Source organism: Trachemys scripta, chromosome 3 (assembly GCF_013100865.1).
Source record: "Trachemys scripta elegans isolate TJP31775 chromosome 3, CAS_Tse_1.0, whole genome shotgun sequence".
Taxonomy (NCBI): domain Eukaryota; kingdom Metazoa; phylum Chordata; order Testudines; family Emydidae; genus Trachemys; species Trachemys scripta.
In genome coordinates, this window is record NC_048300.1 from 146,446,045 (window position 1) to 146,458,256 (window position 12,212).

A 12,212-nucleotide genomic window follows, 5' to 3' on the forward strand; every position below is an offset into this window, starting at 1 on the left:
GTTTGATAGATCTTTCAACAGACAATCATCGATAGAGGGATGGTTCCTTCTGGGGTTTCCCGAAGGATTGTCCCATGGGATTGCCTCTTACAGTCTTCCCACTTTTACCCAACTAGGGAACCTCTTTTATATTGTTGTTCTGACCAAAACCTAATACTTTATGCATTTACATGAGGGTTTCAACCCTCTTTTCCTTATTTGTATTTCCACACCCCATGAATATTTGGGTGCTCCATTTTTCATAAGTTTTCTTAGTTCCTCTTATTCTCTTTATTGTCTGTGCACAACATGTATCCTGCAGTCAGGATAGGACATTCCATGATGTTACAATCAGGTGTCTTGTGGTCTTGGATAATACACTGTGGTTTATTGCAATCTAGTTTTCTGTAACATCATCTATTGGCACATCTTTTACAGTAATCCTGTGACTATATTGACATAGGGTTATTCCTAGGTCATTCACTCATGTCAAGCGTTCTTACACCAATGGCCTAGTATGGCTAAGCTAAAATCTGACAGGCCTCAGCCTGTAGGCTTTGCATTCCAGCCCTACTTTACTTTTATACCTAATACACACATCACTCCTGAATACTTGTCAATCTTATACTTCTATAATCATACAGTTACATCTATTTAGCGTACATTGATTATATATGAAATAGCATATGAATTGACCATAACACCAAACAACACAATGATAAATAGATGATAAAATGAACTAATTGCCTGCAGGGGCAAAACCAAAATATAATAATAAAAAAAATCATCTCCGTTCAGCCCCAAATGAATTTTTTTTTCAATTTTTCATTTCATTTTGAGTCACTCAAAATATTCTGTTTAACACTAAATTATGTTTTTTCATTTAATTTCTGATCATTTGGGGTTTTTTTCACCTATTCTTATTTAGTTATTTTAAAATAATTTAGCTAAATTTCAAAATGTGTTGTTTCAAAATGAAAAGTCAAAATGGTACATCTCAAAATGATTGAAATTAAAAATTTGACTTTTTCAATTTTTTTTGTCAGCTGAAACTGTTTGCTGAATTTGTACTGAATTTGTGAGTAATTTTGATGCTCCCTTCCTCCCAAATGCATTTGTTGACCAGCAGTCCTTACAGATTCTAATGAAACAAGTAGCATGGAATCATGGTTGTGTAAACCTTCTTATAGAAAGACATGTTTCATAATATTAAATGTATTCCAGAGCGATGGCTGAACTCCTGCAGTAGTCAAAAATATAAGGGATGTGAACCACAACAAAACAACCAAAATGTACTGTCCTTGCTGTGCAACTACATAGTATCAGTGTAAAGGGAACTAATTTAGTTATGGTTAATAGATCTGACCCAAAGTCCAACTGGAGTCAATGGAAGCCTTTTCATTGACTGGCTTCTGGATCATGTACAGGTCTACTCAATAGCTGATTCTGCCATTAATAATACAGCCAGATTTTCCACTACACCCCACTAGCTTAAAAACATTTTGTGACAGCTAAAAAGCTAATGGTGAGCCAATAATGGTGTGCTGCCAGCAACACATGGGTGAAACAAACCAAGAAAAAAAAAGTGTGTGTGTGTGTGTGTGTGAGAGAGAAAGAACAAGGTTTATTATAATGGCAAGTTTTATATAAACTTTCAGCAAATCAAAAGAATTATCTGTCATGACCTCTGAAGTCTAAGGCGAAGTCAAGAATTTTAATTAAACACAGAGGTAAATCAAAAGACATCTAGTATGGCACTGATGCTATTCAAATGTCATTTAATCAGCCCTGGAAATGTTAGCTTCCTTGTGCAAAATGATAAAGCCTTTTCCTTTTTGTAATCTACGAGGTGAAAATAATCCCATCTTGTATGTATCCGTTTTGAAAGGTATGTTCAAGTGTTTCCAATAAATGCACTGACTCAGCAGAATTGCATATTATCTGAACAGCAATTGTAAACTAAGAGCCAATTAAAGGCATAAAATCAGTGGCCAGATATTTGTCTCCATTAAGTGTTTATTGAAATGTGTGGTTTGGGTAACAGGAACCAGCAAATGTGTTAATTAAAACTGTAACACTGAAAGCAGTCTGAAAAGTAAACTAGACCTGTTGAGTTAAACAGGTCAGATTTGCTGTATCACTTTGGGTTTATCTGTAAACTCCACTGAATTTTATTGGCAGCTTTCCTAGTTTTTCAATTAAGCTTTCTACAAGATCACATATACATGTGACACACTGCCAGCTAGAAATGAGCCAGACCAGATAAGTGACTCTTAAATATGGGAGAGAGACGGGGTACATTTCAGTTGATGGAAGATACTATTTACCACAAACAGGCCAGACATGTTGTCCAGAGCAACAAGGCTGTTTCCTGTGCGATGGTTCTTAATCCATGTATGCAATTTTTACTCAGGATAAGAAGGCTTCATCTACCTCAGTATGATCTTCCCTTTTGGGCTTGGGTAGCTCTGGAGGGGGTTTCCTTTCACCCTAAAATGCTGAGGCACTGAAGTTCAACATACACAACCTGACACTAACAATGTCTATGTCAAGGCACTCTGACCCAAACACCACTAGGTTTTGGAAGCATACATCTGGAAATTTAAAGGGACCTGATGTTAATTGATGAGGCTCTGGCCCATAAAATATGACATGGAAAATACAGTATACTGGTGCCTTTTTTCAGCACTACATTATTGTATCAAAAGTAAATATCTGTTTTGAATACCATAAACATAGTTTCTATATGGTCAAATGGGGATAGTCTAATTGATGTCTTATAAGGATTTTTGTCCATTCTTCTCTGCTGTAGATCTTGACACAGATATTCATACCTTTGTAGCCTCCATATTGGATTACTTCAATGTCCTGTAATGAGGTTAACCTCAAAGAATTTGTATTGCCAATGCTGCTTAAAAGTGTTTGCTTTGCCATGGTACCTGTTGCACAGTGACAGAATGCACTGCCTTTGTTGTGGGTACTGCAGCAAGGCATAAGAACTGCCATACTGGGTCAGATCATGGTCCGTCTAGCCCAGTATCCTGTCTTCTGACAGTGGACAATGCCAGGTGCTTCAGAGGGAATGAACAGAACAGGCAATCATCAAGTGATCCATCCTGTCATTCACTCCCAGCTTCTGGCAATCAGAGGCTAAGGACACCCAAAGCATGGGGTTGCATCCCTGACGCCAGAAAAGAGTGAGAAAAGAACCCCAAAACAATTCATTTTAATATTTTTGCACATAGAAGTGCAAAGTTCAATTTACTACAATATATGGAATTTTTTATTAACTATATGCAAATATTCAGCTGATCAGTGGGTATTTGTGAAGTTGGTGACTCCCAAAAGTTCGATGTATTTAAATATGAATGGTTATCTGACCAGAAGTTCATACAAGAAGTTCATTGTTCCATTATTTCCTTTAGAACTGTTTTAATCATCCAGACTAGGAGCTCTGGAACCCTGGGCATGGAACTCTGAGGCTCATTCACACACTACAAACAGTTAATATTTAAAAGAACATCTCACTAACCACCCCTAAGCTGAAAGTAATTTGTCTATACTATTTGTTGAATCTTATGAATAATATAATACATTTGCAGAAATGAGGACTCATTTGGTAACCAAAATTGGCCAAATCATGATATATTATTCATAATGAATAACCCATCAACTCTGTTATCTCCTCATATATCCTGTAGTGCTATCATCTTTAAAAACTATTTTGGTGAGTGATGAGGACAAATCAGCTGAATATACAGTAATTACATGAGCAATGTCTTTCTAAGGTACTTATATGGCCTCCGTTACCATAATACATGAACATCATACAATAGTTGTAAACATGTCACATGGAAAGCTGTGACTGAGAAGGCCATGATGACAGCTCTGACTAACATGTTTGGTTCATAGTGTCCTTGCATACCTGTTATATTTTTATATATATTTATATAAGATTAGAGCCACTTTAAACAGGTGAACACCGTAACTTTCTCTTTATGGAGAGCCATATCCTACAATCCTTACTTATGATGCAAGTTCCAATTATTTCAATGGGATTACTCACATGAATAAGGACTTCTCATGTGAATAAGGGATTCGTTTTATAGTCTTTCAAAGGTTAACTAGTGTGTTTAAGTTTGCATGACAATGCTAACATAATTTGTTCCCCCTAAGTCAAGTTTAGTATAATAAGAAAGTAATTTTTAAAAGCTCCAATCAAAAGAATAATAGATTGGCTACATGATAAGGAGCAGATTTTCAATACTATCTAAGGAATATGGATGCTGAGTTTCCACTAAAATTGGGAATTTGGGATCCAAATTGTCTAGGTGACTTTTGAAAATCCCACCCCTACTTTCTTCCAAGACCGTGGAATATGCAGAACCTTCTAATGTTGTAAATTGTTCTTAAGAGAGTTCTTAAGACAGAATGTTGTATTTCCAACTCAGCGACTTGATAGTCATCTAAAAATAGCTACCATCTAGGGAAGACAAGCCACTGGAGGGTAATGTTCTGACCAGGCTGCAGTTTAAAAAAATGTTCCTTAAATTTGAGATGAACATGGAACGATCTGTTCAAGATTTAAAATGACTTTTGAAACAGTCACAAACTGGATTACTTATGAACACAGGCAAAGGACAAATAAATAAATAAATAAATGCACCAAGGAAATAAATTAATCACAGGGCTACGGGGCCTTGGTGATCAATCATAGAGTGGGAGATCTTTTGATGGAATAGTTTTTAAAATCAACTTTTAATAATTTTTGAACTTCACAATAAAATTACATTTGCCAGTGCTTTGGTTTAATAAACCCAGTGGAAAACATGAAATATACATTCAATCTATGGACATGAAAAACAGACAACCATCATCACATTTGTAGTACAAAATTAGAATAGGCATCTCTCTTCTTTTCCAGCCAAGTAAAATATTTGGTTCCTTCAGATTTCTTAAGTAGCTGGAAAAAAATCCCATATTTTTAAAGCTAAGTCTTCTCTGAGATCCACTAACAGGCACTCAGTGGGGCTTTGCACAGGCGCTGGGGTCTGCATTAGTGAATCCTATCGCAGAATTAGGTTCATAGTTAGGGGAATTCATGTTATTTTCAAGCTCATCTCACTGTGGTCTGATTTCAAATTGAGATGATATCAGTCTAATTTATAAGAGGGTTGCCGACAATAAAATATCAAGTTCCAGTGATTGTTTATAAGTAAGCAGCCTTTAATGCGTCACGATTGAATTATGGAGTCAGAGTTGTTTTGTCTGGAGTGACATTTCAAAAATAGCAATTTGCTCACTTTTTGGAGCTAAAACATCATTATTAGAAATACCACATGTTCCGAAGCATTTGTAACAGAATACTATTCTGAGTGGAAAAAAACCAAAACAAAACACTTCATGCTAACCAAGAGAAAATGGGCAGACCTGTGCATTGCCTTTCATTTATATGTAGATAGACATTTTTAGTGTGAAGTTATATAAGTTACATAAGTTATAGAAGGACAATTTTGCATAATCTCTTCCCTGTGTACTTCTCTGTCAGTTCCTCCTGTTCCCCAAATCGTTTCCTATGGATTCTCCCAATTATGTCTCTTTACAGATTCCTTTGTCTCCTTTAGCCATTCTTGGCTTTGCCTTCTTGTTCTCCTCATGGTCTGTCTTGTGTGGACTCTTGTGCCTAAAAGATGCTCCATTGACTTCAGTGCCACTCTGTACTGGTGCAATGGTCTGCCCATGTGCAACCAATTGCAGGATTATGGCCCTATGTTTGGTGCAGCATCCCACCTATTTTTTCTGCAAATTGCCTAGCATCTCCGCCACTAAGTCCGTTTTTAATGCTGACTTCTTTAATGAATCTTACTTATGCCAATCACCTCACCAGTGTTGTATCTACACCCTCACTCTTCTGACGGTTGTCATGTATTTTGCTTTATCTGTGTTACCTTGGAAACTCATTATGGAGCTTTCCTTCTTACGGGCATAGGAATTTCCATATCAAATCAAAAGAGTGGCCCATATAGTCAGGTATCCTGTCTCTGACGGTGGCTGGTATCAGATGTTTCAGGAGAAAGTACAGGAAACCCAAAATAGATAATTTTATAGAGGTCATTTCTTCCTAACCCTCCATCAGTTGGCTTATTCATGTTTATATCCTATGTCATTATTTTTATCCTATCTGATGGAACAGTAGATGTTCTCATTTCCACATAAATGTTTGATCCCTTTTTTAGTCAACTAAGCTTTTCGCCTCTGTGATCTCTCTTCATTAGAAGTCTTTCCATGTCTGTAATCATATTAGTTTCCAGTTTCTTTCTACTATATGCTTTTGAAGAAGGATGACCAGAGTAGAACATGGATTCCAGGTGAGAGCATATCACTAATTTATATAATGGTATTATAATATTCTTCATCAACTTCTTTTATATTTCCTAATATTTTGTTTCCTTTTATGATTGACCCTGCACACTGGTCAGTCCACAATGACTAAAGAACAACCGAGGTCTTTTTCCTGACTGGTGAAGTTAATTTAGAACCAGAAATGTATGGAAAGTTTGTTTTTCCTTTTTAAAAATACAAATCAGTGAAATCCAGGCTCCTGGTTTGGATGGAGATCTTGCCATTAACTTGAGTGAGGTCAAGACTTCACCCCATCTATACTTATGGCACTATAAAATTATTAAAATTAATATTGCAACAAAATGCTTAATAGTGAATTGCTCTCTTTTGAAGAAGTGATCAGGCACATATACAAATCTATGGATGGTGTAATCTCTCTCTACATATACTTTAGGTATGCTTGTGCAGAGGGCCACCACAAGGATTTATGCATCATTTAAGTACCACTTCCTCCCTCAAACCAAAATATAAGCAGTATTAAGTAGTGCATAGGCCTTGTGCTAGACTTATGAAGAGAGAGAGAGGTGAATTTCACACTTCTTGAATAAGTGAATGTTTTTCATCTCCCTTTCTTGACGTGCTACAAGGATTTGGAATGGAGTGATTCATTTATTTGTTACAAAACATTAATCAAAGTTCCCCTGACTTGAGCACCAGTACACACATCTCTTTATTTTATAGGCTATTAAACTATAACACTGAGTTCTTTTGACCACAAAGATGTTTTGAGTTCTGCTGTAAGACATGAAAAAACAGAGTAATTCAAAATTGATAGGTGAAGCTCATAAGAAATCATCAATACGTAGTACATTTTCTGCAGTATAGTAGACTGCATCAAGACATCCCAATAGTGTACCTGAGATGTCTTGAGGGTGACGGTCTTGGGCTGATGCCCATTGAAATCAATGGGAGTCTTTCCATTAAGTTCAGTGGACATTATACTCGACCTTAAGACTCATACTGAAAATTCTACACAAGGGGATTAAAATCTTATATATTTTAAGAAAACAAAAAGTACATAATGCTACCTTCCTTTACTGTGATTTATCTGAGTTATCTAATTATACATTCCTATGATGTTGGTCTTTTCATGGCTTGAATACTGATTTGTAGAACCAAATTAATAAAGTGGCACTACATACTAATATTTAATTTATGCAACTATCTAAGACACTGCCCATCTGCCCCCCCCCCAAAATAAGTAAGGGGAAGCATTGTCTAAAGCAGCGGTGTCAAACATATATCCCAAGGATTGGATCTGGCCTAAGGAACAGTTTCAGCTGGCCAGCAGACTTCCCATGAATCTTTTGGCATGACTGCATGACCCTGGAGTCTGCACTACAGGGATGTTATCTGTAGAACGCACTAGTGTTCCCCTGTGTAGCCCCTACAAGTGTTTACTGTTGTAGTCCTATTTCAAACAGGACTACATCAATGTGTACAAAGGAACATTTAGTGTGCACCAGTAGTAGAATCTTCTAGAAACTTATAGAATCCAAGATGACATCATAAGGGGGCAAAGCTAGATAAGACGCTGAAAGCTGATTGGCTGAGCCTGAGAGAGAACCAGTATATAAGGCCAACAACCAGCAGGCTGAACTTGTAGTGCATTTGTGGTTCGGTGGGGAACAGAAGCTGCAAGACACTTGTGAAGAAAAGAAGCTATCTGGAAAACATCTACCTGTAAGAAGAAGCAGCAGTAGCAGCAGCAGCAATCGAACACTGAGGTTGCTCTAGCAACGGCTGCCATAGCAACTCAGCCGCTGCAGTGTGACCAGGAAGACAGCAGTTTTTGGACAACATCAGCTTCCGTAGCTGCTACTGAACGGCAACCGCTATCACCTCAGCTGATCTTACTGATAGCTCCGGCAGTTTTTCTGACAGGCAGCAACATCTCCAGTCACACAGCTAAACTAAACAGAGCAGAAGGATCCTTAGATGAGTCAGAGGGATTCTGGGCGTGAGTGTAAGGCTGATTTTTCTGTCCATTCTTAAGGAATGTGTGGGTTTCGCCTGTAAATAAAGCTGGATGCCAGTGGTCTGAGTGAGATCTTCCCCTACCCATTCGATAGTCATTTGGCCAGCATTTATTGGATGTTAAATGTTACATGTTAAATATTAAAAGTCAAATATTAAATGCTAGTGTGAAGTGAATGATTACATTGTTATATGTTATATAGTTTGTGTCCTTTATTTGCTGCACTGCTTTATTTTAAACTGCAATTCCATTACGTCTTATCATGCTTTACTCATTTCTTCTTGTTTTTTCTGTAAATACCTAATTCCTTCAATAAACAATTATTTCTGCTTTTGTCTGTGTCAATCCTTGAGCAGAAGGTGGTATCCATGTCATTTCAGGGGTCAGCAAGACTAGCTTGCTCTGGGGAGCCCTCTGTGGGTCAAAGACAAGCCCCCTGGGAAAACCCTAGCAATTCCTTTAGGCTGGGCCACAAACTTGTTAACTTTTCCTAAATTCAAGGCATTATTGTAGGCTCATTTAATTGGTGTCTTCAGTTTTCCAGTAACAAATTAGTGTGGGTGTTGCGCTTAAGGCGCTAAAAGCCCCACACCAAATTTGTAGGTAGCAAGGGCAGACTGTCAGAAAACAGGCTGGACACCCCAAACTGGTGATGTATTCTATACAGTTACAAATGTGAACTCTTGGATCACTATATCAGTCTTACCATGGAGTCACAGACAGTCCCCTCAGACTCTCCAGTCTATCTTGCTACCCAGATAAACTGGACTTTGTGATAAAATGTCACTTAAATAAAAAATCATACCACATCAGGTTGCTCCCAGTCCCAAGAAACCAGTCACTTACCCCAGATCAATTGGTACTGTAGAGCTTATGCCAAAGACAACGCTGGTAGCCAGCTCTATAGTAAACTAACTAAAAATTTATTAGCTAAGAAAAGGAAATGAGAGGTTAAAACAGGTAAAATATGTGCACAGGTGAGTCACAGTTTGTAATTCCAGATGGTGGCAGTGACATAATAAACTGCCAGTTTCCCAAAAGTCTTTTCAGGTTTCCCAGATTGTCTCTGCTTTGCATCTGGTACATTTCCCTGTAGGAGACCAAACAGTCCAAAGATGTAGGATCTTTCCTTGAATCCATACTTGTGGTTTCTTCTCACAAAACGAAAAGCCCATGTGGGTCACTACCCACATGGGCTTTTCGTTTTGATGACAGAGAGTGAGGAATGCATTTTGAGTCTTCGACCTCCGATCAGCACTTGCTGGGGAACAGCAACACAATGACCACTTGCTTTGAAATTAGCTCTTTTTGATAGTGTTCTTCATTTGCATTCCACAAGGCATTTTTCTTCTTTGATGGATTCTTTAGTTATAGGGGTCTACACAATGTAAATGTTTGCTACTACATTATAACAGGATACAGATAAATGAAAATATTGCCGGTAATGTCCTAGTAATTCATAAAGTTTAAACACCAAATATATTCTTATACATTTAGCAATCACTTTGATCTATACTAATACACAAGTGAATTGGCCTGGGGCTTCCACCTGGTCTGCCAGTGTCACACATTATTCTGGCAGAAACTGGTATGTGTCCAGGTGAGAGGAAATGGCACTGAAAAATGCTTACCTTAGATACCCCAGCCTTGCAAGTCAAAGAAAAGGAAACTTCATGTAACCTCCAAGAAGATTATCTAGATTCCTGGGACTCTGAGTGCTGGTAGCTCAGAGAGAGGCAAACTGTCGTCCCTACAGACTCAGAGCCTGCTTGGCAACTGATTGAGAGTGAGATGCCCTTCCAAGGGAGCTCAGGAGAGGGAAGAAACCATTTTGGAGTAGTCTCAAGCCAGTCAGGGATAGGGTGTGGGAAGCTGCATGCCGGGTTCCTCTTGAGAACTGGCCTGAAAGCAAGATCCCTCAGCTTGAGCCTTTTCCACTCCCAGTTTGTAGAGTTTTGTTGGTGAAACTTCCCCCAGCCAGGCTGAGTTAGCTCTCAAGCTCTCTAGGTGAGATCAGTCACCACATGGCCAGCTCTGCTGTGGCTGCTAGTTCAGGACTGCTGCCTGCTGTGAGTATGTCTGAGCGCTGGGGTGGGAGACTAAAGTTTGGATTTTAGTATAGTTTTGTAATCTGCACCTTGAGCTCTGCACCCCTTTGTGGTGAGGGGAAATCCTGGCAGCAGAAGCAGCCTGACTCCTGTATGAAGTGGATGCCTGTCAGAAGTGGTCGTCAGCCCTCTGCAGTGACTGAGGAGTCCAGAGCCATCTCTAAACCTGAGAATCTGTCGCAGAGTTTATGAGTACACCATCTTTTAGTTAGCTAGTCAGGGAAATTGTTTGGGAGATCCCCTACTCCCTGAACTGGGGCCTCAAGTCAGGGGGTATGGGACTGGGGATTTTATTACCTGCTGCCTATTAAATCTGCAGAGGGACTTACTACCTTATCCCACTTGTGAGCCTCTGAGGCTGTACTGAACACAGTCAGCCACATTGCTAACAGCTGCACAAAGTATATCATGGTCACAGGTCATCAAGGGCTCCTACAAAGTACGCATACCTACAAGACGCTAATTTGACATTTGTTGTATCAGATCACATGACTGGGAAATTCATGGATATTATCAACATGGGCACCAGTGACCCTGAAAATAGTGTTTTACCCTGTTATGTTATATTTATCTCCTGTTTAATATAATTACTGTGTTTAAAATATATTGTATGTATTTGTGTTATTTCTGGGAAGTCTCCAACTATACAGCAAGTAAGTGGTGATTAGAATTTTCCTCCCAAGCTGATGTGGTGACCCTGCCAGAAAGGAGCAAGGGGAGTGGAGGCACAGCCAGATAAATTCATATGGGAGGGAAAAGAAGTTATATCCTGCTGACTGGATGGTGGGATCCAGAAGAACCCAGGCCTGTCCATTACAACCCAAAAGGTGATTGGTGCTAAAGGAGGTAACCAGGTGGATAGGGGGGCACTACATTTAAATAAGTTGAAGAGTGAATGTATGTAATTACCAACATGTTTTATCTTTATCTATTTCTATTTAGTAACTTTTTCTGAATGTAGCCCATACTAAGGGCTTCGCTACACTGGCACTTTATACCGCAATAAAGCCTCCCAGAGCGCTCTACCAGGCAAGGCACGTAGAGTGCTCTGACTCCCTGGCTAGAGTGCTCCTTGTACTCCACCTCCACGAGAGGGATAATGGCTGTTGTGTATTGGCTGAGATGCCCCAGAGACAGTGTAAATGGGGAGTTAAGTTACAGCGTTCTGACTGACCTCCGGAAACGTCCCATCATCCCCTTAAGTCAAGTGGCCTCTCTTCTCTTTGGTGTGAAATCGGCTGAGGAATGCCTTTTCATAGCTCCGTTTCAGACAGCAGCTGCTTATCTGCAATGGGGCAAAGCAAACGTTTACTCAGTGAGTGAGTGAGAGGCGGTGGGGCTAGAGGGATCTGAACTTACAAGACAGCATGCTGACACACTCTCAGCACTTCAAAAACCCACTCTCTCTCTCTCCCCCCACATACAAACAATACACTCTACCCCACCATCTCATTTGAAAAGCACGTTGCAGCCACTTGAACACTAGGATAGCTGCCCATAATGCACCGCTCCCAATGCCGCTGCAAATGCCGCAAATGTGGCCACACCAGTGCGTTTGCAGCTGTCAGTGTGGACAGACTGGAGCGCTTTCCATAGTGCGCTCTCCGAAGGCTGGTTTAACCCAAAGTGCTCTACAGCTGCAAGTGTAGCCATGGCCTAAGTGACATGGTATCAGATCAAGCCAGCCATATGAAATGAATTTGACACCCCAGTCTAAAGTGTTTAATATTAATCATTGAATCAAC